This window comes from Lactuca virosa, chromosome 9 (genome assembly GCF_052849685.1).
Source record: "Lactuca virosa cultivar CGN04683 chromosome 9, Lactuca_virosa_CGN04683_v6, whole genome shotgun sequence".
Taxonomy (NCBI): domain Eukaryota; kingdom Viridiplantae; phylum Streptophyta; class Magnoliopsida; order Asterales; family Asteraceae; genus Lactuca; species Lactuca virosa.
Window position 1 is genome coordinate 175,536,694 of NC_136434.1, and position 25,218 is coordinate 175,561,911.

Sequence of the window (25,218 nt, forward strand, 5' to 3'; positions counted from 1 at the left end):
GTACTATTGGAGATTCATATAGGCTTTCTCCAAGATTGCAGTACCCCTCACTCGTCTGATGAGGAAACAGGTGGATTTCCGGTGGGGCCCCGAGCAGCAGAGGGCGTTTGAGACCCTCAGATAACGACTATGAGAAGATCCAGTCTTGACTCTCCCGGAAGGAGTTGAGGATTTTCTGGTATTCTGTTATGCATCCATCGCAGGACTAGGAGTGGTCCTAATGCAGAGAGGACGGGTGATAGCCTACGCATCGCGGGAGTTGAAGCCGCATGAGACGAGATACCCTACTCATGATCTGGAGTTGGGAGTGGTGGTATTCACTCTCAAGATTTGGAGACATTACCTCTATGGGGTCCGTTGTACCATATGCACGGACCACAAGAGCCTGAGACACATCATGGATCAGCCGAACCTGAACATGAGACATCGCAGGTGGCTGGATATAGTCAAGGACTATGAATGTGAGATCCTTTACAATCCTGGTAAAGCGAACATGGTTGCGGACGCTCTGAATCGCAAGTCAGCTGGATCTTTTACCCGAGTGACATATATGAAGATATATGTGGATTCTCCACTTGTGAGCTTGATCAGGGAAGCTCAGGCAGAGGGTATGCGTCAAGAGAACTAGAAGCTTGAGAGGATTAGGTATGAGAACACTCGGTTTGTGCAGGATAGTCGGGGATTATTGACCCTTTGCGGTTGGGTTTGGGTTCCGATGTTTGGTGGGGTTAGACGGACTATATTGGAGGAGGCTCATAAGTCTCGCTTCTCTATTCACCCGGGGGCCACCAAGATGTACCGGGATTTGCGATTGAGTTACTGGTGGTCGTGCATGAAGCGGGAGATTGCTTGGTATGTTGAGAGGTGCTTGACCTGCAGGATGGTCAAGGCCGAGCACCCGAGGCCGCATGGAAAGCTGCAACCTCTAGAGATTCCCATGTGGAAATGGGAGCAAATCACGATGGACTTCATCACCAAATTACCGAGAATTGAAAAGGGGTTCGACGCTATATGGGTCATCGTGGATCGATTGACCAAGAGTGCTCATTTTCTGCCCATTCGGGAGAGCTCATCGGCCGAGAAGTTGGACGATTTGTATATACGCGAGATTGACGCTCTCCATGGGGTTTCAGTCTCTATCGTTTCAGACCATGATGTTCGGTTTACCTCCCGTTTTTGGCAGAAGTTCCAAGAGGAGCTGGGCACGCGGCTGCACTTCAGTACGACCTATCATCTGCAGACAGACGACCAGAGTGAGCGAACCATACAGACTCTCGAGGATATGTTGAGAGCCTACGTTATTGACTTCGGTGGGAGCTGGGACTCCTACCTACCTCTTGCAGAGTTCTCCTATAATAAAAGCTTTCATTCCAGTATTGGAGCCCCACCTTATGAGCTGTTATATGGATAGAAATGCTGCACCCCGGTCTGTTGGGGCAAGGTTGGTCACAGGGTGATGTGTCGAACCGAGGTAGTCCTGCAGACTACCGAGATGATTTAGCAGATTAGTCAGTAGTTGCAGACCGCACAGAATCGGCAGAAGATTTACACCGACCGGCACCGATTTGAGTTGGAGTTTCAGGTCAGTAACATGGTACTCCTGAGGGTCTCACCCTGGAAGGGTGTGATTCGCTTCAGGAAGAGGGAGAAGTTGCCTCCCCGATATATCGGGCCATTCAGGATCACTGGCAGAGTTGGCAAGGTGGCATATAGACTAGATCTCCCAAAGGAGCTTAATCAGATTCATAGCACTTTCCATGTTTCACAATTGCGGAAATGCATTCTGGATGAGGAGGCAGTTGTGTCATTAGATGATATTCATGTCGATAAGCGTCTGAATTACGTGGAGAGGCCAGTGGCTGTTCTTGAGAAGGAGATGAAGGTTCTACGGAACAAGGAAGTATCTTTGGTAAAGGTATAGTGGCAGCATCGGAGGGGATCCGAGTGGACTTGGGAGCCGGAGGCAGAGATTCGGGAGCTTTACCATGAGTTATTAACCGCACCAGACTTCGAGGACGAAGTCTAGTTCAAGTGGGGGAGAATTGTAACACCCCGACTCCCAGGTATAATTTTCAAAAGCTTTATATTCATTTTACTGAAGGAACTCGACGATTTGGAGGCCCCAACTCGTCGTGTCGAACCTAGTTGGCCCGCGTGAATTATGACTCCTACTCGACGAGTCGGAGGACACGGACTCGACGAGTAGGAGCTGGAAAATAAAACCCTAATTTTTAGGGTTTGCACCCTATTTAAAGGACCTTAAGTCCTTTCCTCCAGCCCCTTACTACCCTTTTGACGGCCAGAAGAACCCTAATCAGTCTAAGCTTTGTTTTTGAGTGTTTTGTGAGGCTTAAAGAGTGTTTTGGTGGATTTTGTGAAGAAGGCTTGAAGTCCAAGGAGCTTGGAGCAAAGGGAAGCTTGTGGATCCGACTCCTCTTCATCTTGACATCATTTTGAAGGTAACAAGTCGTTACCTTGACATATCATTAGCTAGATCTCTTCATGCATAGGTTTAGGGCCATTTTTAGCATATTTGTGAGTCAATTCGGGTATTGGGCATGATCTAAAGTTGTAACTTCAGATCTGGACTCCTCTGGGTCCCTATAGTCATAAAGTTATCAGATTTAGCAAGCATTGGCCCTTCTCTTTGGGTTAAACCTTTCCCTTATCTTGGTTTAGGTATTTAGGACCATGCATGTACGTAAAGTTTGCAACTTTACGTGGAAACCATGCCCTAGGATGTTAGATCTGCAATTTGGAGCTTTGGGTTAACTTAAAAACGTCTGAATAAGAAATGGACTGAAGGGACTCGACGAGTCGCATGGCCGACTTGATGAGTCTGATGAAGATTGCATGTATTGGTTCTGCATAAACTCGGAAGTCAGTAAGAAGACTCGACGAATCAGTTAGGGTTTTTCCTGACATTTGGACACACATAGACTCGACGAGTTGGTTGGAAACTCGGCGAGTCACAGGGATTTTCACGATTTCTCGAGTTCTGGAAGGACTCGACGAGTTAGTAAGCTGCACTCGACGAGTTGGGTCAATATGGATTGTTGACCTTGACCGTTGGCTTTGACTTTGACCAAGGTTTGACCAGTTTGAATTCTGGGGTTATTTTAGTAAATTGGGAATTTATGGAAGTGGTATTATGATGATTACAAGTGGTGGAGTGGGTGGCAGTCATTCGAGAGTTTGATCTTATCACTGCAGTTCGACATTGTGTGGTGAGTTTTCCTCACTATACTCAAGGGTCTAAGGCACCAAGGCCGGCCCTTTTGGATTGTTATCCTGATATGTTATGATAGTATAATCTGTTAGATAAGTATCCTGGTAGATAGGATGTTATTATGTTGTTATGATATGCTAGATCGGTTTGCCTGTCTATAGACTGTTATGTGATTATCTGATATATGTGCACACGTTTGATTGGTGGTAGAGGCTTATCTGCTTTGTGCGAAAGCCAACATACCTGGGCATTCCAACCCGATGGTTGTGGGCCGTGAGTATTCCATCCCGAGGATGATTGGACTTGTAGTATGTGGGCATTCCAACCCGATGGTTGTGGGCCGAGCGTATACCATCCCGAGGATGACTGGACCCGTAGTATGTTGGCATTCCAACCCGATGGTTACGGGCCTGGGGTATTCCAACCCGATGGTTGATTGGACCCATAGTATGTTTTTTGTCTTTATGTGTATATTGTTGTGTGTATGGGTATTTTGGGGGAACTCACTAAGCTTCGGGCTTACAGTTTCAGTTTTGGTTTCAGGTCCTCCGAATGATCGCGGGATGGCGAAGGCGTGATCGTACAACCCCTCATATTTTAAGATTTTGATTTCTGGGATACTCTGACATGAACTATTTTGAAAACACTTTGTAATAAGTAATGATTTTTAATTCGTTGAAAAAGTTTTAAATTGGCTTGAATTTTACGGATGTTACAGTGAGACTTTCTATCTGATAGTTAGGGGTGGCATGCTAAGATTCATTCCATGATCAGAAGATGTGATTTCTGCTAAGGATGGGTTCCGATAGCAGTGTTGTAAGTCAGTCGTTGTGTGTGATAATTTCTCATTTCTAATTGGGATTCAGGAAGCTCAGATGGGGTCGACTAGTGTGGTAGAGTAATTTGTGAGGAATTATTTTGAGGATGAAATCTAATTTACATGGGGGAGAGTTGTAACTCCCAGATTCTTGATATATATGATATTTGCTGATTTGTGAGTTTTAGTGGTTGCCACGACATCGTGGAGGAACCACCATGATGTGGCGAGGAAAAAATGGTCGTGGACTCATTTAAGCCACCATGGTGTGGCATTATTTTGGCCACGGAGTGGCAGCCGTTTGGCGGTCTAAACCCTAAATTTTGGGTCTTGCACCCTATTTAAAGGAACTAGTATCTATAGTTTCACCTCTTGTCAGCCCACAACACCCAGAAACCTAAAACCTAGCCCTATTTGAAGCTCTTAACTCATTTGGTGTGTTTTTGTGGCCTTGTAAGGAATAATAAGGAGCTTTCATGCATAGATCAATCAAGCTACTCATATCTACTCCTTGTGAGCATCTAGGTTATTTGGTATGTTTTGGTCTATACGTTAAGTTTTGGATGCTTGAAAGAGATAAAGTTTGCAACTTTATGAATCTCTGGGTCATTTGGTGTAGTTTGTGGAATGGATCTAAACATTTGGTTGTATTTTGAAGTCATGCATGAGATTTAGGTCATAAACTCTCATTTTGACCTAATATAGATTCAAGACATGCGTGGAAATGCATGTCTGTAAAGCACCAATTTTCATGTTGGTTTTAGTGTTAGAAACACATCTGGAAAAGATGGACTTCAGACTTAAAGGAATAAGTTCTTAGTGGTTAAGTTCACGTCTTGTGGAACCTGGGGTTTGAGTTTTGGACTTCTTTGGATGGTCCTAATGGGTAAATTTAGAAACTTTATCCTTCTAGATCATATTTTTAGTTAGATCTAAGATTTGAAGATCATGGGGTTGAAGAAAACAACTTAATCAATTAAGCTGTTTCGAACCCACTTACCACGACGTGGTGTCAGGTCACCACGCCGTGGCGACTGGGGTCAGTTCGTATGTTTTGTACTTTAGGAACCACGATGTGGCTAAGGATGGCCACGACGTGGTTAGTCAATGTTGACCTTTGACTTTCACTTTTGACTTATGTTGACTTTGCGTCAACCCCTAATCTTGGAAGAAAAGTTAAGGGTGTACTTTATATGGTTGTATAGGTGGTTGGTAGCATCTGTGTTCGCAGCAGTAGTAGCATTTGTAGTTAATCATTGTTTGATAGGTAAGTTCCTTCACTCTACTCGTGCGTCGAAGGCACCAATGAAGGCCCACTGGATTATGTTTGTAGGATGATTGCTGTCTTTATGACACTTGCTGTTATGCATATACGTGCTTGTTGTCTTTATGACTCTTGCTGATATGATTGTATGCTTAGCTGTAGGGTGAAATAGACCCGATACCGGTTGAAAGAGACAGAAGGGGGTGAAATAAACCCAGTACCAGTTGAAAGAGACCGAAGGGGGTAAAATAGACCCAATACCGGTTGAAAGAGACCGAAAGGCTGAAATAGACCCAGTACCGGTTGAAAGAGACCGAATGGGGTGAAATAGACTCAGTACCGGTTGAAAGAGACCGAAGGGGGTGAAATAGACCCAATTATGTTTTAACTGTTATGTATGTATGGTATGGGGTATTTTCGGGAACTCACTAAGCTTTGTGCTTACGGTTTTATGTTTATGGTTTCAGGTACTTCTGTTTTCAAATGAAGGGTCCGACTTGATCGCACTGCATTCCTTGGAGATTTATTCCGCATAGACTATTTTTTATTTTACTCTAATATTTTGGAGAATAATTTTATTAAGACTGTCTTTTAGGGTAATGAATGAAGAGTTTTGATTATTTTAAAATGAAATGTTTACTTGAAAATTTTGGGACATTTCACGAACCTTTCCATTCTCACGAATCAATGAAGTACATGAAAAACATTTATAATTAACTGGGTAATCACGAAGCTTAGTGAGGCCCCCAAAATACCATATACCACAATACATATACATGCGTACAAACAATGGCTCATGATCTGTCAATAATATGTGTACTTACGGGCTACACGTCATTTCGTTAACACGGGTCTATGTGTACTTACGGCCTTCACTCACTTTTGTTAACATGCATGCCTATCGGCTACTGAACTCTTTGTCGTTCCACCACCAACCTTTAACTAAATCTAATATCATAATATCATAACATTTACGCATATAGAGACTACATTCTAGATTCTACTAGTACATGCACATTTACACTTTCTACTATACTTAAGCACATGGATATTATACTATTAGTTCTTACTCTACTAGCTCTTTATCCTAACATACATGGATATTGTACTACATGGTATAGTGAGATAACTCACCTGGACAATTATTCAGACGATTGATAGGTAGCTGGGCAATTCTACTAGCGATCAAACTGGGTGGTAATGCGTCTAACAAGTATTAACCTATAATACTATTTTTTATTAATCCCAGTGAAAATCTGGTATTGAAAGCTAGATCTTTCTTTTCGGCATATAGCCTTTCTAAAATCTAACAACCAAGCCAACAGGACCATTATAGACACCTCTACTACAAGTAGATCAATCAACATTATAACTGGAATTACTGATAAATCTTACTTATGTATCCCTAACAACGATATGAATATAAATATAACTTATGCTTAAAGTAGTATAAGTGTAGCTTAACTTATAGTGATTTTCTAATGAAAAGTTGGAAATTGCACTGGCAGAGCTTCGACTCGAGAGCTTCCACTTTCCAGGCTCCCAGAGGCTCCAGAGCCTCGTTAGAATACCCTAAAATCTAAGGAATATTCAGAAAAAAGAACTGGTTTTGGCCAGAGGAAATAAGGAAAAGTTTGTGGAAATGAATAGGGGGTTGTTGCCCCTTTTATAGGTGAAAACTTGGGTTTGCACGCCGCGCTCATTGAAGTGTGTGTCATGCCCTTCTGACATGACGTTACTCTCTCCTTGTGACACGTGGCATGCTCAAACTGGTTCGACGTGGCCCCCTTCTCGAAGACCACATCTCGGCTTTGTGCGCATGGTGCAAAACACGAATCTTATAAATTCCGTAACTTCTTCATACGAGCTCCGTTTTTGACATTCTTTATATCCACACATAACTATCGACGAAATATACAACTTTCATTTAGACTCATTCGACTAGTTCTCACTTTATTTTTAGATATTCCTAGGATTAGATTGTTAAAGTCCATATAAAAATCATAACTCTCTCATACGATATTCGTTCTCGACTATCTTCATATCGACGGATAGATATTGACGAGGTCTTCAAATATTGTTTAGATTGTTTTCCCTTACAATCAATCGATCTTAATTTTGATTTCTGTGTTGCACGCTGTTGTGGTACAACTTCTAAAAATCATAACTTCCTTTTATGAAGTCAGATTTGGAGGTTCTTTATATGCACACTCTCGATTTTGCGATTACTACTAATTTTGTAACATCCCAAAATTTCGGAGTAAAAATTTAATTTGAAGTAAGTGAAAACCATTCATTCATTATCCCAAGAGACGATTATAATAAAATTAATCTCAAAACATCAGAGTAAAATCATAAACAGTCAATGCGCAAAAAATCTCCAGGTGATGCAGTGTGATCAAGACGACCCTTCCTTTTGAAGCCAGAAGTACCTAAAAACATCTTAAACACAAACCGTAAGCACGAAGCTTAGTGAGTTCCACAAAATACCACATACCATACATACATACCTACATCAGGCCCCGCCCGACATCTATTGGGCCCCGCCCGGTACAGATCTTTCAGCCATATGTGGTGGGCCCCGCCCAACACATTCGTCAGGCCACGCCCACTATACATACAAACACATGCAACAGTCATAGAGACAACTAGCATCCTATAACATAACAATAGGCTGGCATTGGTGCCTTCGACCCGCAAATATTGTGAGAAGACTCACCTGAACTACTCAACAGAAGCCCAAAGCTACCTCAGCATAATAACAGCCAAGCCAAACTTCCTAAAACCAAACCAAGACCACTCTTTAGTTAAATACTCAATTCTACCCAAGTTTGACCAAAAGTCAAACTGATCCAAAAAGTCAACAAATCAAAAAGTAAAAACGTGTAACGCCCCAAATTTCAACCCAAAATTTTCAATTAAAAATTGAAGTGTTTTCTCAAATAACAACGACAAAAATCTTAGGTAGGACCATTTAATCTTAAAACATTTATTAGAGTATCGTCAAAATGTTATCATGTGCACAAATCACACGTTGATGCGATGTAATCGTGTCGTGACCCTCCTTTAATATAAGAAAACCTAAAAGCATTTAAACCATAAATCGTAAGCACAAAGCTTACTGAGTTCCCCAAAATACCACACACAACACAACACAAATAAACAACTATGGGTTATCAACAACCCTGGAGAGTACCTGAAGTCTCAGTGGGCAAAAAGCACGCCCTGTGGGTTATCAACAACCCTGCAAACTACTCAAAGTCTCAGCACACACAGTATCACATATCACAATAACAACAATAAGACCCAGCTGGTCAACATGTATATACTACCACACAGGCAAGCAGACAAGACTCACAAGGACAACAAGCATCCTACATACACAATTTAGTGGGCCGGTATTGGTTCCTTCGACCCACGAGCACAGTGAGAAGACTCACTTGAATCAAAGAACTCTAAAAAAAGTACGATACGATCCCTTTTCTGCATTGCTTGCACCTATGAATCCACTAACACCAGAACCAGATAAAATCTTAATTAATAGCCCAACATCCTCAAGTTTGACCCAAGGTCAAACATGGTCCAAAATTCAATGGTCAACGGAAGTCATATTCAACAAGCCATGAAGTAAAAATTTAGGCTGAGTATGCCCAGCATGCTCAACTCATATGCAAGGCGTACTCACCGTCCAGAAAAGGGACTCCACACGATTACACACAGCGTACTCAAAGGTACGCCCAATGTACTCGGCCAGATAGCACTTTTCCATTAAGTTCATATTCTATTAAGTCCTTTCATCCAACAATCAGATCTATACCCATTACATCATTCTAAGTCATAAAGTTCCCACCTTTATGACTTTCCATGCCTAGAAAAGGTCCAAAAGACAAAACCCTAACTTATTAATCCATTAAGGCCTCATAACTCTTGCATGGAAGGGATAGAAGGACCAAGATCACATTTTTATGGTTACTTATAGGTCCATAATGGATAAAGTTTCCAATTTTATCCATTAGTATGGTCCAAACCACCAAGATCTAGTTTTTAAGTCTCAAAGGGACCAAAAATGCATATTTTTCAACTTAATCCATTAAGTCAAAGTTTCCGACCTTTAAATCTGAACCAATATGATGTTTAGATGGATAAAGTTTCCAAACTTAACCATTACAAGGTCACAAACTTTCAATATCTAATCTTTATGCACCAAAGTGACCAAAAGCTCATAACACCCAGAACTCGCTAGATCTAACAAATGAATCATCAAGAATCAAGATTTATACCTCCAGAAGAAAGATCAAGGTAGAAAGGGTCTGGATATACAAGATCCAATGCAACCAACACCTCTCTAATGAGCTCATTCTTCTCCAAGATACACCAAGAACACTCCAAAGCACTCAAAAACATCTTATTTTGCTCACAAGGCTCAAACTAGGGTTAGGGTTTCATAGGAGGACGTTGAAGGGGGTGGAAGTTGAGAATGGAAAGGGTTTGGGGGAGTTAAGGAGCTTAAATAGGGCTCAAAACCCTCAAATTAGGATTTGGGGTCTGATCGTGTACGCTCAACATACCAAATGGTACACCCACCGTATTCTCTTGAATATGCATATTGATCAACTAGTACGCCCAACGTACATTGAGTACACCGAGCGTACTACTACCTCCAGTACCATATTCAAACTGTTGTAACTTCTTCGTTCCAACTCTGATTTTGGCGTTATTTATATCCACAAAAAGGTATTGAAGAGCCCCACAATATTATCTAGATATCTTGGACTAAAAACTTCTCGAACAAACATCCATATTTCATGCAAGGCCCCGACCTATGACTTTCCTTTTTCTAATCTTCAGCCTAAAACACAATTCAAAGGTTAGATCTCTCAACTATCATTACCTCCTTCCACAAGGACTAAACTTTTCCTCCTTAAGGCCTAAAGCCTTTACATAATCGACTTCCTACCCACGGCCCTGAATCACAAAATGATCCAAACAGGGTGTTATAAAAGTCAAAGGATGTCAACACAGACTGATTACGCCTAGCGTACTCAGTCACTATGCTCAGCGTAGTACATCCCTTCCTGATTACGAAGCTCCATCCTGGCACGCTCAACTTACTACCAGGTATGCCCAGCATACTCAACCAGTTCCATTTTCCTTCATTAAGTGCTTATTCCATTAAGATCTCACGTCCAAAGCTCAAATCTAGTACCAAATAATATTATAAGTCATAAATTTTCCAACTTTGTGACTTTCCATGGCTAGAAGAAGTCTACACACCAAAATCCTATATTAATACACAAACCACAGTATCATAACTCTTGCGTGGAGGGAAGAGAGGGACCAAGATCATATTTTTATGGTTCCTAATAGCTACATAATGGATAAAGTTTCCAACTTTATCCATTAGGATGGTCCAAATAACCAAGATCTAGCCTTTAAGTCTCAAAGGGACCAAGAATGCATCTTTCTCAACTTAATCCATTAAGTCCAAGTCTCCAATCTTCATATCTGAATCAATATGATATTTAGATGGATAAAGTTTCCAACTTTATCCATAACAAGGTCACAAACTTTCCAACTTTATGCACTAAAGTGACCAAAAAGTGACAAATAAGAAAATTAACAAGATCTATGAAACTAATGAGCAAGTTTGAAGTTTTTTACTCACAAAGGTCCATAAATTATGTAATCTTGGTGGATCTATGCTTGAATCTTTCTTCCATACACTTTATCATCACCTTGTTCTTCAAGATCCCACCTTCTAGTGAAGAAATAAGCAAAAAAATGATGTCAAGGCTCAAAATAAGTGAGAGGAGGCTAGGGTTTTGAGTTAGAGGCTCAAGAAGGGGGAGGCTCATGATAGGAAGGACCCCCAAAGGGTTAGAGACCTTAAATATGGCTCAAAATCAAGAAAATAGGGGCCTTACTCTGCAGCGGTATGCCCAGTGTACCTAAAGTTACGCCCAGCGTAACGACCTAATAACATGATTTCCTTTAGCCTAATACGCCCAACGTACTGCCACACACCCTTTTTCCAGCTTAACTTCAAACAATCATAACTTCTTCATTTCAACTCCGTTTTCGATGATCTTTATATCCACGGAAAGGTATTGACGATCTCTACAATTATATCTTGATACTTATCACTAAAAACATATTGAATTAAAATCCTTATATTTATGCAAGAAGCCTGAAACATAACCTTTCCCATTTTACCCCTTAGCTTCCATTGAACAATTCAAGGTTTAAATTACTTGTCCAACATCATATAGCTCCAATAGCGTCTAAACTTTATTCCGTTGAAGCCCAAGGCCTCCATTTGATGCATTTATTGTCCACAATTATGAAATAAGAACTTCTTCAAACAAGATGTTACAATTCTCCCCCACTTAAACTGGATTTCTTCCTCGAAATCCGTCTTGGTAAAGATTTCTGAAGCAGTAAGCTCTCTCTAACCAGCTTGACACCAAGGCATATTATAAATAAACTTAAGAGAACACTCGGGGACCCACAATTGTCAACTAAGGACCCAATAACTTGAAAATTCGCAACCACAAAAACTTTCCTTCTCTCCCTAACTGTATGGCCCCACTTCTATAGAAAAACACTCCAACCAGGAACTCTCTTAGAACTACAACTAGAAACCAAATATGATAATATGCTCCCAGAGACAAGAACCCATCAGTCTAAACTTTAGAAACCATACCCTATGGCCAACGATCATCCAACCATCGTACTTATCCCGAGTTCCCTGACTAGGAACAACACCCAAACATGTAGAAACAATACTCAAAACATCTTGATCGTGAATTTACCCAGATTCCAAATTCCGAAAATCGTACCCGAAAATCTTGTATACACACTTGACTTCCTGACAAGTTTTCACCGACCCGCTACTCCCATGAGTATAATTATGATCAATCCAAAAATTCTCACGTTGCATTCAAATTCCTCATCAGCTCAAGTGTATCCCCAGTAGAAAAAACACTCAAGGCATTTACTAGAAAATTCATCACTCGATATTCCTGAACTGATACCCAACATTGGTAACCCAACTCCAATAAACAACTTACAAGCAACGGGGATCATGATGCAGACATTCAGCAACAGACTTTTGATGAACATTTAATACTCCCTTTAATTTTTTACTATCCACGTGATCCAAAACCAGTTGGTCACTGAGTCTCCCGTCTCCCAAAATGCACTAACACCTAACCATGCCAATAGTACTAACGATCCGAGACCTAAGAGTCTCAACCAGATGACTATCGGGTGTGACAACCCGAAATTCTCATTTGTATAAACTCTACAGTCAAGCACTACAAATACTAGTTAAATTCATTTCAGTACATTTTTGGTCGGATTTAAGTCCGTTTGGGTGTTTTTAATTTAAATTCGTCAAACGAATAAATAAAAGGAAGTGTCGTTTAGAAGTGTTGTGTAACAAATAAACATTTAACACCTTAGCTAGGTGTTTACGGCCAAACACGAGGAGTTTGGGCCGTAAACTCTTTTTTACCAAGAACTCATGCATATAGCATGAGTTTACCCACTATTCCCTCACTTTACACTTCCAAGCTCAAGAACACCCAACTTTTCTCTCAAGTATCATATCACATTTCTTCAAATCTTCCAAAAATGTAAGTGTTTCTTCCCTAGATTTGTTGATATAACACCTTATCTAGTGTCTATACACGATTTCATCCATGAAATCTTGTCTTTTTCATAGATCTTCAAGTGTTCTTCAAAACACCAAGAACACACACTAGTGTTATTGGCCCTCAAACACTCTTACAAGCTTCCTATAAGTAAGTACACTCCTCCTAACTAGTTACTTGCTTAGAATACTTGCTAAATCATTGAAGAACATCAAAACCCCTCAAGAAAACTTGTGTTTACGGTCAAGGGATATCCTTGAACCGTAAACACCATCTAGTGGTGTTTAAGTGCCCCTAACACCTTCTAAGGCTTGGATATTGGACTACAACCTTGCATGCATGAGCTGGAAACATCAAAACACGAAATGGTTGGAGTAACCATGAGTTTACGGCCGTAAACTCATGGGTTTATGACCGTAAACTCAAGGGTTTATGACCGTAAACTCCCAAGGGTGGTCCAAGGACCGTAAACTCCAAAGATGAGCCCTTTTGTGCCCTAGACCCTTCCTAAGCCTTTGATTCAAACCTAGAACACTTCCTTGAGGGGTATAAGACCTTAAAGCTCACAAATGCACCAATTACCATGAGTTTACGGCCGCAAACTCATGGGGGAAATGACCAAAAATCGTACACACATGTAGGGTTACCAAATGAGGAGTAAACTCCAATGTGAGGCCATACTCTCCTTAGATGCAACCCTTTAACACTCCTAGCACTTGAAACTAAGTGTTTCCATGTATTAGATTATCGTTACTTGATTAATTAGTTAATAAATGACTAATTAGATACATTTATGTATCACTACATGTTACATAGGATCCGTGTGTGTGTTCAAGTCCTCACTTGACACCTAGCATCCTACCCGACACTTCCATCCAAACCACTCACTGCAGGTGAGTTCATACCCATGAATTAACCTTTTAAATGATTTTAAATGCTTTTATGGGGGGGGGGGGGAATTGGTTAAAGGATAGTAAAATGTAGGGTTCCGACATAGCGGCTTATACAGCCAGGTTCTGCGACCTGGTGGCTCTATGTCCTAACATGGTTCCCACCGAAAGCAAGAAAATTGAAAGATACATCTGGGGTCTAGTACCCCCATATCGAGGGAACGTTCTAGCCTCACACCCTGCGACCTTTGAAAGTACCAAGAAATTGGCCCAAAAGCTCATCGATCACGAGGTTCCTTCTACCCCATCAACAACTACAACCACTACCCCAACCCCAACCAACGCGACCGACAACAAAAGGAAGTGTGGGGACCGAAGGAGGGGTAAATCAAATCAACCCTCTTCCAAGAACCAACAGACGATGGCTGTCCATGCTGCCACTACTCCTGCTTCCCCTGTACCAGCCAAGACATATGCAGGGAACTTACCCAAGTGCACCAAGTGCTCTTTCCATCATAATGGCCCCTGCCGTGAGATGCACTGCACTAATTGCGACCGGAAGGGCGATACCGCCTGGTTTTGCAGAGCACCTCCCAAACCTATCACCCAAGTTCCCGGTACCGGAGTGAGTCAAGCCTGCTACGGTTGCGGCGAGACAGGACACTTCAAAAGAAATTGCCCGAAAGCTGGGAATGCGTGAGGAACGGGAAGACTACTTGTTATGGGCGACAATGAAGCCGTAGCAGACCCCACGGTAGTCACGGGTACGTTCCTTCTCGATAACTCTTATGCTTGTATCCTATTCGATAGCGGAGCAGAAAGGAGCTTCATAAACCAAAAATTTAAACACCTACTTAAACAATCACCGCAAACACTAAAAGAAATCTTCGTCGTAGAAATGGCTAACGGCAAGACAGAGAGTTCTAACGAGATTTACTTAGGGTGTTCCCTCACGCTAGATAATCATTCGTTCCCAATCGACATCATACCACTAACTATCCAGAGTTTCGACGTCATCATAGGCATGGACTGGCTGAGTCTCTATCGTGCCGACATTCTGTGTTTCCAAAAAGCAGTCCGCCTGAATCTACCGAGTAACGAAACCTTGTTGATCTACAGAGACAAACCCAATACAAGCCTTCGTATCATTTCAAGTATTCAAGCCCAAAAGTACTTGCGTAAGGAATATCATGCATTCCTGGCGCATGTTGTCGATACGAGTCAGAAAACGAAAGACCTAAAAGACCTCCCCGTAGTACGCGATTTTTCCGACGTCTTTCGGGAAGAACTCCCAGGATTACCCCCGCAACGTCAAGTCGAGTTCTGAATCGACTTAATTCCAGGAGTGACCCCCATAGCCAAATCGCCCTATCGTCTAGCACCTGCTGAGATGCAAGAATTGTCCGGTCAACTTAACGAGCTGCTCAGCAAGGGCTTTATAAGACCAAGCTTCTCACCCTGGGGAGCTCCGGTCTTGTTCGTGAAGAAGAAAGACGGATCGTTCCGTATGTGCATCGATTATAGGGAACTCAACAAGCTCACAATCAAAAATCGTTACCCTCTTCCTCGCATAGACGATTTATTCGACCAACTGCAAGGGGCGAGCTACTTTTCCAAGATTGATATGAGGTTCGGGTATCACCAGTTACGAGTGCTTGAGGAGGATGTTCCGAAGACAACCTTCCGAACTCGTTACGGACACTACGAGTTCGTAGTGATGCCATTCGGATTGACCAATGCGCTCGTAGTATTCATGGACTTAATGAATAGGGTATGTCGTCCTTACTTGGATCAGTTTGTCATCGTTTTCATCGATGACATACTTATCTACTCTCGAAGTAAGGAGGAACATAGCGATCATTTACGACAAGTCCTGGAAACCCTACGCTCAGAGAAGCTCTATGCGAAGTTCTCTAAATGCGAATTTTGGATCCGAAGAGTCGAATTCTTAGGACACGTGGTTAGCGAAGAGGGAATCCACGTGGACCCTTCCAAAATTAAAGCCATCGACAACTGGTCAGCACCGAAGACGCCTACAGAAATTCGTCAATTTCTAGGCCTCGCTGGCTACTACCGCAGGTTCATACATAATTTCTCTCGAATCGCGAAACCCCTTACTACATTGACCCAGAAGGGCGTGGCCTTTGACTGGGAAAAGAAGCAAGAGAAGGCATTCCAATCGTTGAAGCGAGCCTTGTGCGCCGCACCGATACTGTCCCTCCCCGAAGGAACAGAGGACTTTGTGGTCTATTGCGATGCGTCCAACCAAGGGCTCGGCTGTGTTCTGATGCAACGAGGTAAGGTAATCGCCTACGCCTCAAGACAGCTGAAGACACACGAGGTCAACTACACCACCCACGATCTCGAATTAGAGGCAGTTGTGTTTGCCCTAAAGATTTAGAGACACTACCTGTATGGTACGAAGAGCACTATCTTCACAGACCACAAAAGCCTACAACACATATTCAACCAGAAGGAGCTCAATATGAGACAACGACGGTGGGTCGAACTACTTAATGACTATGAATGCGAAATTCGTTATCATCCGGGTAAAGCCAATGTAGTAGCAGACGCCCTAAGTCAGAAAGAATATTCTGGTCGAAGAGTCAAGTCATTAACAATGAATATCCATTCGCATCTACCCGCACAAATTAAGGAGGCTCAGCTCGAAGCCTTGAAACCTGAAAATGTAGCGGGAGAATCCCAGCGAGGAATGGATAAGAACCTGGAAGCCAAGGGTGACGGAGCCTTATATCTCATGGACCGGATCTGGACCCCGAAACACGGTGGCTTTAGAGACTTGGTCATGAAGGAAGCGCACAACACTCGATACTCCGTCCACCCGGGTTCAAATAAGATGTATCTGGATCTCAAAAAGTCATACTGGTGGCCTAACATGAAAGCTGAGATTGCTACCTTCGTGAGTAAATGCCTTACTTGTGCTAAGGTCAAGGTCGAATACCAGAAACCGTCAGGTCTACTCCAGCAACCGGAGATACCTGAATGGAAGTGGGAGCGGATCACAATGGACTTCATAACCAAGTTACCCAAGACAACTGGTGGACTTAATACCATTTGGGTCATCGTCGACAGATTGACCAAGTCCGCACACTTCCTACCCATCAAAGAAACCGACAAGATGGAGAAGCTCACAAGAACATACATTCGGGAGATAGTACGACTGCATGGTGTTCCTATATCCATTATCTCTGACAGAGATAGTATATTCACTTCGAGGTTCTGGCAGTCGCTACAAAGCTCCTTAGGAACGAGGCTGGACATGAGTACAGCCTTCCATCCTCAGACCGACGGACAAAGTGAGAGAACTATCCAAACCTTGGAAGATATGCTGCGATCCTGTGTGATCGACATTGGGAAAGCGTGGGATACTCACTTGGCTCTCGTCGAATTCTCTTACAACAACAGTTATCACACGAGCATCAAGGTTGCTCCATTTGAAGCCCTCTACGGCCGGAAGTGCAGATCCCCTCTGTGCTGGGCTGAGGTGGGTGACACACAGTTAGCTAAAGGACGAGTTCCTGACAGCACTCTCACGGGTCCGGAGATCATTCGTGAAACGACAGAGAAGATCGTTCAGATTCGTGAATGATTGAAAGCCTCTAGAGACCGACAGAAAAGCTACGCATGCAAACGAAGGAAACCTTTGGAATTCCAGGTGGGAGACCGAGTCCTTTTGAAAGTCTCACCCTGGAAGGGCTTGATACACTTCGGAAAGCGTGGAAAGCTAAATCCAAGATACATAGGGCCTTTTGAGATTCTCGTTAGGATCGGCCCCGTAGCTTACAAACTCAATCTACCCCACGAGCTTAGTAACGTACATCCTACCTTCCACGTCTCGAACTTGAAAAAGTGCCTATCCGACGAGACTCTTGTAATCCCACTCGACGAGATCGAGATCAACGGGAGCCTCAACTTCGTGGAAGAACCTGTAGAGATCATGGACCGAGAGGTAAAACGAACGAAACAAAGCCGCATCCCAATCGTGAAGGTTCGCTGGAACGCCAAGCGAGGACCGGAATTCACTTGGGAGCGCGAGGATCAGTTTAAGCTGAAATATCCTCATCTTTTTGCTTAGTTATTTGTAATAACTTAGTTGCTTGAACTCTAATTTCGGTACGAAATTCCCTCTAACGGGGGGATGATGTGACAACCTGAAATTCTCATTTGTATAAACTCTACAGTCAAGCACTACAAATACTATTCAAATTCATTTCAGTACATTTTTGGCCGGATTTAAGTCCGTTTGGGTGTTTTTAATTTAAATTCGTCAAACGAATAAATAAAAGGAAGTGTCGTTTAGAAGTGTTGTGTAACAAATAAACATTTAACACCTTAGCTAGGTGTTTACGGCCAAACATGAGGAGTTTGGGCCGTAAACTCGTTTTTACCAAGAACTCATGCATATAGCATGAGTTTACCCACTATTCCCTCACTTTACACTCTCAAGCTCAAGAACACCCAACTTTTCTCTCAAGTATCATATCACATTTATTCAAATCTTCCAAAAATGTAAGTGTTTCTTCCCTAGATTTGTTGATATAACACCTTATCTAGTGTCTATACACGATTTCATCCATGAAATCTTGTCTTTTTCATAGATCTTCAAGTGTTCTTCAAAACACCAAGAACACGCACTAGTGTTCTTGGCCCTTAAACACTCTTACAAGCTTCCTATAAGTAAGTACACTCCTCCTAACTAGTTACTTGCTTAGAATACTTGCTAAATCATTTAAGAACATCAAAAACCCTCAAGAACACTTGTGTTTACGGTCAAGGGATATCCTTGAACCGTAAACACCATCAAGTGGTGTTTAAGTGCCCCTAACACCTTATAAGGATTGGATATTGGACTAGAACCTTGCATGCATGAGCTGGAAACATCAAAACACGAAATGGTTGGAGTGACCATGAGTTTACGGCCGTAAACTCATGGGTTTATGACCGTAAACTCAAGGGTTTATGACCGTAAACTCCCAAGGGTGGTCCAAGGACCTTAAACTCCAAATATGAGCCCTTTTGTGCCCTAGAACCTTCTTAAGCCTTTGATTTAAACCTAGAACACTTCCTTGAGGGGTATAAGACCTTAAAGCTCACAAATGCACCAATTACCATGAGTTTACGGTCGTAAACTCATGGGGGAAATGACCAAAAACCGTAAACACATGTAGGGTTACCAAATGAGGAGTAAACTCCAATGTGAGGCCATACTCTCCTTAGATGCAACCCTTTAGCACTCCTAGCACTTGAAACTAAGTGTTTCAACGTATTAGAGTGTCTTTACTTGATTAACTAGTTAATAAATGACTAATTAGATACATTTATGTATCACTACATGTTACATAGGATCCGTGTGTATGTTCAAGTCCTCACTGGACACCTAGCATCCTACCCGGCACTTCCATCCAGACCATTCACTGCAGGTGAGTTCATACCCCTGAATTAACCTTTTAAATGATTTTAAATGCTTTTATGGGGGGGGGAATACAAATTGAACACTTCTAGTTATTGCTTTAATCGCATGTGATTAATAACTGGAACAAACAGGAAGATTTGCTACTACTTTCAAATGGCTATCAAACTTATGGATTTTCAAGCTTTCAAACCTTTTCTTAAACTCTTATGATGCTAAAACAGTTTTCAAACTCTTTTATACTTGCAATATTTTCAAATCCATATCTACACCAGTATATTTATATAAGTAAGACTTGAAGGACTTAGGACTGATAGCTCACCTTATTTCATGTTCCTTGTTTGGTTGTGGACTTAGGGTATCTTGTTATTTGTCCGAATGTGGTTGAATTCTTAGTTATATATCATATATACATGTGTTAGATATAAAAGCTTCCACTTCAGTTCAATACCTTTGTGTAACAAAGGCATCCAAACAACCTTACTATTTAACTATAATAGGTATAGTTAAGGGATTACTACTCACTACTACTATTACAACGACCCATACAAGAGTCAATACATTTATGAGCCACTACAAAAGTACTACATTGAGTAACAGAACATACTATACACTATACAACAGAACATACTATACACTATACAAGAGAACATACTATACACTATACAAGAGAGCATACTATACACTATACAAGAGAGCATACTATACACTATACAAGAGAACATACTATACACTATACAAGAGAGCATACTATACACTATACAAGAGAACATACTATACACTACTCAAACATTAAATACTAAAACAGAATGTGACATACTACTTCTCGATACGACACTTCATTGTGCTGTCACCGTGTAACCAGAGTCTCCTGGAGGGAGAGCGGGCATTATGTGTATAGATCTATACGGGACAGACACTCCCACATCCCGACTGCTAGCTACAGTCCGAGCCGACTAGGCCCAGGGGTGACAAAATGTCACCATACTACGTGTGACCTGGAGGGTCATCAGTTATTCAGCCGTCAATCAGCATGGTTACATACGAGTTCACATTCAAACCTTAAATTAACTAAATAAGGATTTAAGGCAAAAATAGACTTTCCAAGGCGTACCGCCTGGGGTCTACATATTTCTACTTTGGACTTTTCGAGGCGTATCGCCTGGAGTCCACATATTTCTACTTTGGGCTTTTCGAGGCGTATCGCCTAGAGTCTACATATTTCTACTTTGGACTCTTCGAGGCGTACCGCCTGGAGTCTACATATTTCACTTTGGACTTTTCGAGGCGTACCACCTGGAGTCTACATATTACTACTATGGACTTTTCGAGGCGTATTGTTCATTCAGTACCATCTGGAGTCTGTATTTCATTACTTTGTGACTTTGTCACATACTCGTTAAGTAAACTATATTTTTATACTAATAGTTTTCACTGGGGAAAAACCCTTACATTTACAAAAGAACAATTATACAAACAATCGGGTCTTGGTAGAAGACTACCTTTTTAATGGAAAACATAGGGCTTTCTAGGGAGTATACTATTTCCAAAACATTTGAAATCAATTACTACACTACATTGTTACTAACATTTTTATACAAGCAATGACACTAAATACTTATGAACTCACCAGCTTTATGCTGATACTCGCTTTCAAAATAACTTGTATTCTCAGGTCATCAGTAGACAGGTACAGATGAAGCTTTTGAGAAGATGGAGCACATACAAGACCCATCTTTTATTTTGATTATACTTTTGGTGTCTTACAAACTATACAGAACACGCTTGTATTACAATTATTATTTTAATGCAATGGATGTTGTTGCTTGTCTTTACTATTATGCATTGTTATGATACTGTACATGACGTCCTCCACCCCAGAACGTTTCCGCCGTTCTCGGTTTTGGGGTGTGACATCGGGTCCCACCCATATGAGTCATACAACTACTAGTTCACGATACCTTGTGGCACACTCTAGCCACTTGAACGATAAGCTCATGGTACTGTGCCGATCTTGCCGTTATCCCATCATTGTCCGGAAGACTCACGATAAGCATCATAGGGCCTAAAGATAGTCCACCATCAATTCACTGACTTGCAGGAACCCAATCAACATCCCTCTCAATGCTAACCAAAGACAACATGGGTCATACTCTTCTATCATGCACAATTCCTTTCACAGCACAGGATGATACCAACGGAGAAACAGATGAAAACATGGTCGTACACAACCATATAATGAGATAGACTGTCATAATCTTGTTCCAATTCAAAGGCTATAACCCAAATAATAATCTGTTGGATAATGTGTCTAAGTCCATAACTATTTCTGGTATGTACTTGACCCGACCCGGCATGGTCCATTTGGGTTGCATGGCATCATGCATTTGGATAGACTAAATGAGAGAAATAACACTTGTGGTTTATTAATATATTATAAGTTCTAATATATTAATAGTATTATTTAATTAGTATTGGTCAAGAATTAATCTAGGATTAATTAAGTGATCAAAAGATGACTAATTAAATAAATGGGTTGATTATGTAAATCATCCATAACTTGTATAGTGGGCTAAAAGGCTCCATGGATTATCAAGTTGGGTTAAACCCATTGGATGCTCCATGGAGGCTCCATGGGAGTTACAAACCCATGGGTCATGGAAATGAAGAGTCATGCTACATTAGGGTTTACATGGTGTAACCCTAGATGTGACACACTATATAAAGAACATGTCATACACCAAAATCGGTTACATAAGAAGTTGCAAGAGGGCTAGGCCGATTTTCAAGTGTTCTACATATCTCTCAAAGTTATTCCAAAGCATTTGGTGTTGTGTGAAACATTTGAGGCATCACACTTGGGGTGCTAGGCTCTCAAGGTTTCAAGGAATCATAACAACTACAAGGTATGTAAATCTAGCTATCTTTTATATTATAAAGTTCCCCATGTATGCTAGATAGGTTTATGAACCTTGGAAAAAAGTATTTTGCATGTATTTTAGACAAACATAGATCCAAGGTTTTCTAGGGTTGCATGTACACTTAGGAGTGTTATATTAAGGATTTTAATCAACTAACTTGAATTTCTCCCATCGTAGATGTCTGGTTTAGACAACAATGATCTTCCCAAATCTAATGGAACAAGCTTTCTTTATGAACTTCTCTTCCTCCTCCTCCTCCAATTGTTCTCCCTGACCCACAAGCCCGAAGACTTGAAAGGTTCAGTGTCACTCAAGCTCTACTAGAAATGAAACATAAAGATGGAAGACATGTGTGCACTCATGTCTTAAGAATGAAGTCACGCATTTATAGGTTGAGAATGTTAGGTGTTGTTATTTCAAGGAAGTTTGCTATTGACTGGGTTCTTCAGTCACTTCCTGAGTCATATATTGATTTTATTAAAGATTACTATATGACAGATCTTGACATGACCCTAATAGATCTTTCTTATTTGCTGATTGCTGCTGAATCAGAAATGATTTGGCGCAAGAATCAAGCAAATATGGGTGGAAGATCTACTTCTCAAACTTCCATGGACATGGACAATGGTAACATTGAAAGTCCAGAAAAACTTTCTCTTCCCAATGGAAAGGGATCAGCCTTGGTCAACCCGGTTGACCGGAAGGTAAAGAGAAAGTTTAAGTCTGGAATAGCTTGTTGTACCATTCCTGAAGAGTCTATATGTTTTCATTGTGAAGGAAAAGGGCATTGGAAGCGAAACTGCCCTAGCTACCTGAAGGATCTGGAAGAAAAGAAGGATCAAAAGTTTGACTCTGGTTCAGGTAAGCCCACTATCTAACTCTGTTAAGTTCCTAATTGATGATTGTTATTACATAATGTGACTAAGTTTCATTTTGATGTTTGGCAGGATCAAGCAAAGAGAAGGAAAACTTAAAGTAAAAGTATGTTGAATCTGATCGCGAAGATGGATTTCTATCGCATGGTTGAAGATCGGATTTTTGAGCTACTACTTAGGAGATATGATAGATTTCTAGGAAATATGTAATAGCATAGTTTCCATTTATAGTTGCATTGTAAGGAAAGTTTTTCCGCATTTATTAAATAAATAAAATTTTGTTTTACTTTATTTTATATCTCCTTGCAATGGCATTTATGGAAAATTGATGTTTGTATGGTTCTAGCAATAATGGAAATATGAATTTGATTCTTTCATTTGTGGTAGTGTCTAAAGCTACCAAATAAAGAAAGATTCTCATCAACCAAGTTTCAATTGGACCGAAACTTGGAATCACGCAAGTTGTATATTATGATGAATGAGAACTTTCAGCTTTGGAAAATTAAGACTAATTCCTTGTTCACATGTGTATGTGAGTTAAGTGAAGGACTAAGGGATCAAGTACACATTCTGGTGCACTGATCAAGTCCACCACAAAAGATTAATAAGACTATTCGTCATGATTTACAAAGGTTTAGTAAATATGGTTATACTTATAAGTTAAGTATAATTCTGAAACATTGGAAAGACTTCGATGTATGGCAGAACGAATAAGAAGAATCAAATTAGGCAGAAAGATAAAAGTTTCTCAAATCTGAAAAGATGGGAGAGTACTTTAGTATCATGTTGTGTGAGCATTTTAATGATTAAGAAACCATATCACAATTGGTCCTCTAAGGACATCTTAGTTCATATGGCTAAGAAGAGGAACCAAGAATTGTTGAAAGGGTTGAATGAAGAAGATGAGTCATACTTCGCTCCAAATCAAGTCTTAGAGTCATACTTCAAGACTGTAAGTTGAGTGACATATCTTAAAGGAAAGGTTTATAATACTTGTCAAATGTAAGAGTAAAAGTGACCTACTCTTGTACATTTGAAATTGGTAAGTTGTGATGTTTTGGATAAAACAAAAAAAACCAACTAAGACCAATTGTATGAAGTGTTTCTCTTGATAAAGAATCCACACTATCTCTTGAATATTTGGCAAGTGAGTCTTATATTTCAAGAGGACAGTGGGAGTCTTAAAGATCTTGGAGAAGGCTTCTAGATCTAATCAAGAAGGAAAAACCTATAGTTTATCACTAGCACACGACTTGAGGTTTATAACCTATCGTGGTGGCATATTCCTACTTCTGTGCCCATTCCAAGAGAAGTTGGCTTTGCATATGAGTTCTGAGAGTTCTCAATTGGTTGCATAACAGCTTGGAAGCAATGGCAGGCCCTTGAGCTTCCAGGTGGCAAGAAGTTAAGACTGCACAATTTCAATCCATAAGAGTTTGAATTTGTCAATAACCTTGTCTTGTGAGTATGGTTTTGACAAATTCACATGGATAGGAACACATACACCATAAAATCTAAGTGTCATAAGGTTTCTCTCCGATTCATGAAAATGATGGTGAGGAAACACTTTCACTAAGTAGATTTTAACTAGATAGCAATTGTGATATTTGCATTCTTAAGTCGTTAGTAGAGCATGTGTAGTTAACCGACACACTAACATGGACTTGTGAGAAATGTCAAAGGTCTAAACAATTGAGACTATGATTACGGCATCCCTTTTCATAGTTCTTAAATTGTTTAGACACACCTGTGAACTATCTTAGATAAGGTGTATGATATTGATAAGGTCTTATCAAAGCAATCTAGTATCAGAAATCTGAACTTTGGTAAGAAAGTCAATAAAGTATTGTTTTTCTAGAAGTCCAGCTGATGTCTGAGTACATGTCAAAGCTAGTGGGAGCATAAGTGTTATGCTAATAATCATCATTTTAGTGGGAGCATGATAATTATGATAAGTGTTGCAAGTTAGCAATGTTAATTATAGAAAACAAAAGGGTTTCAATTGGGAAAAGTTGTTTTGCTATAATTAAGACAGAGGAAATTATACTTCATGTCAATTCTAAAAGCTTAGATTGAGGTTTTAATCATATTTAGTCAAGGATATATATATGAATTTCATGTTTGAATGGCTTGACA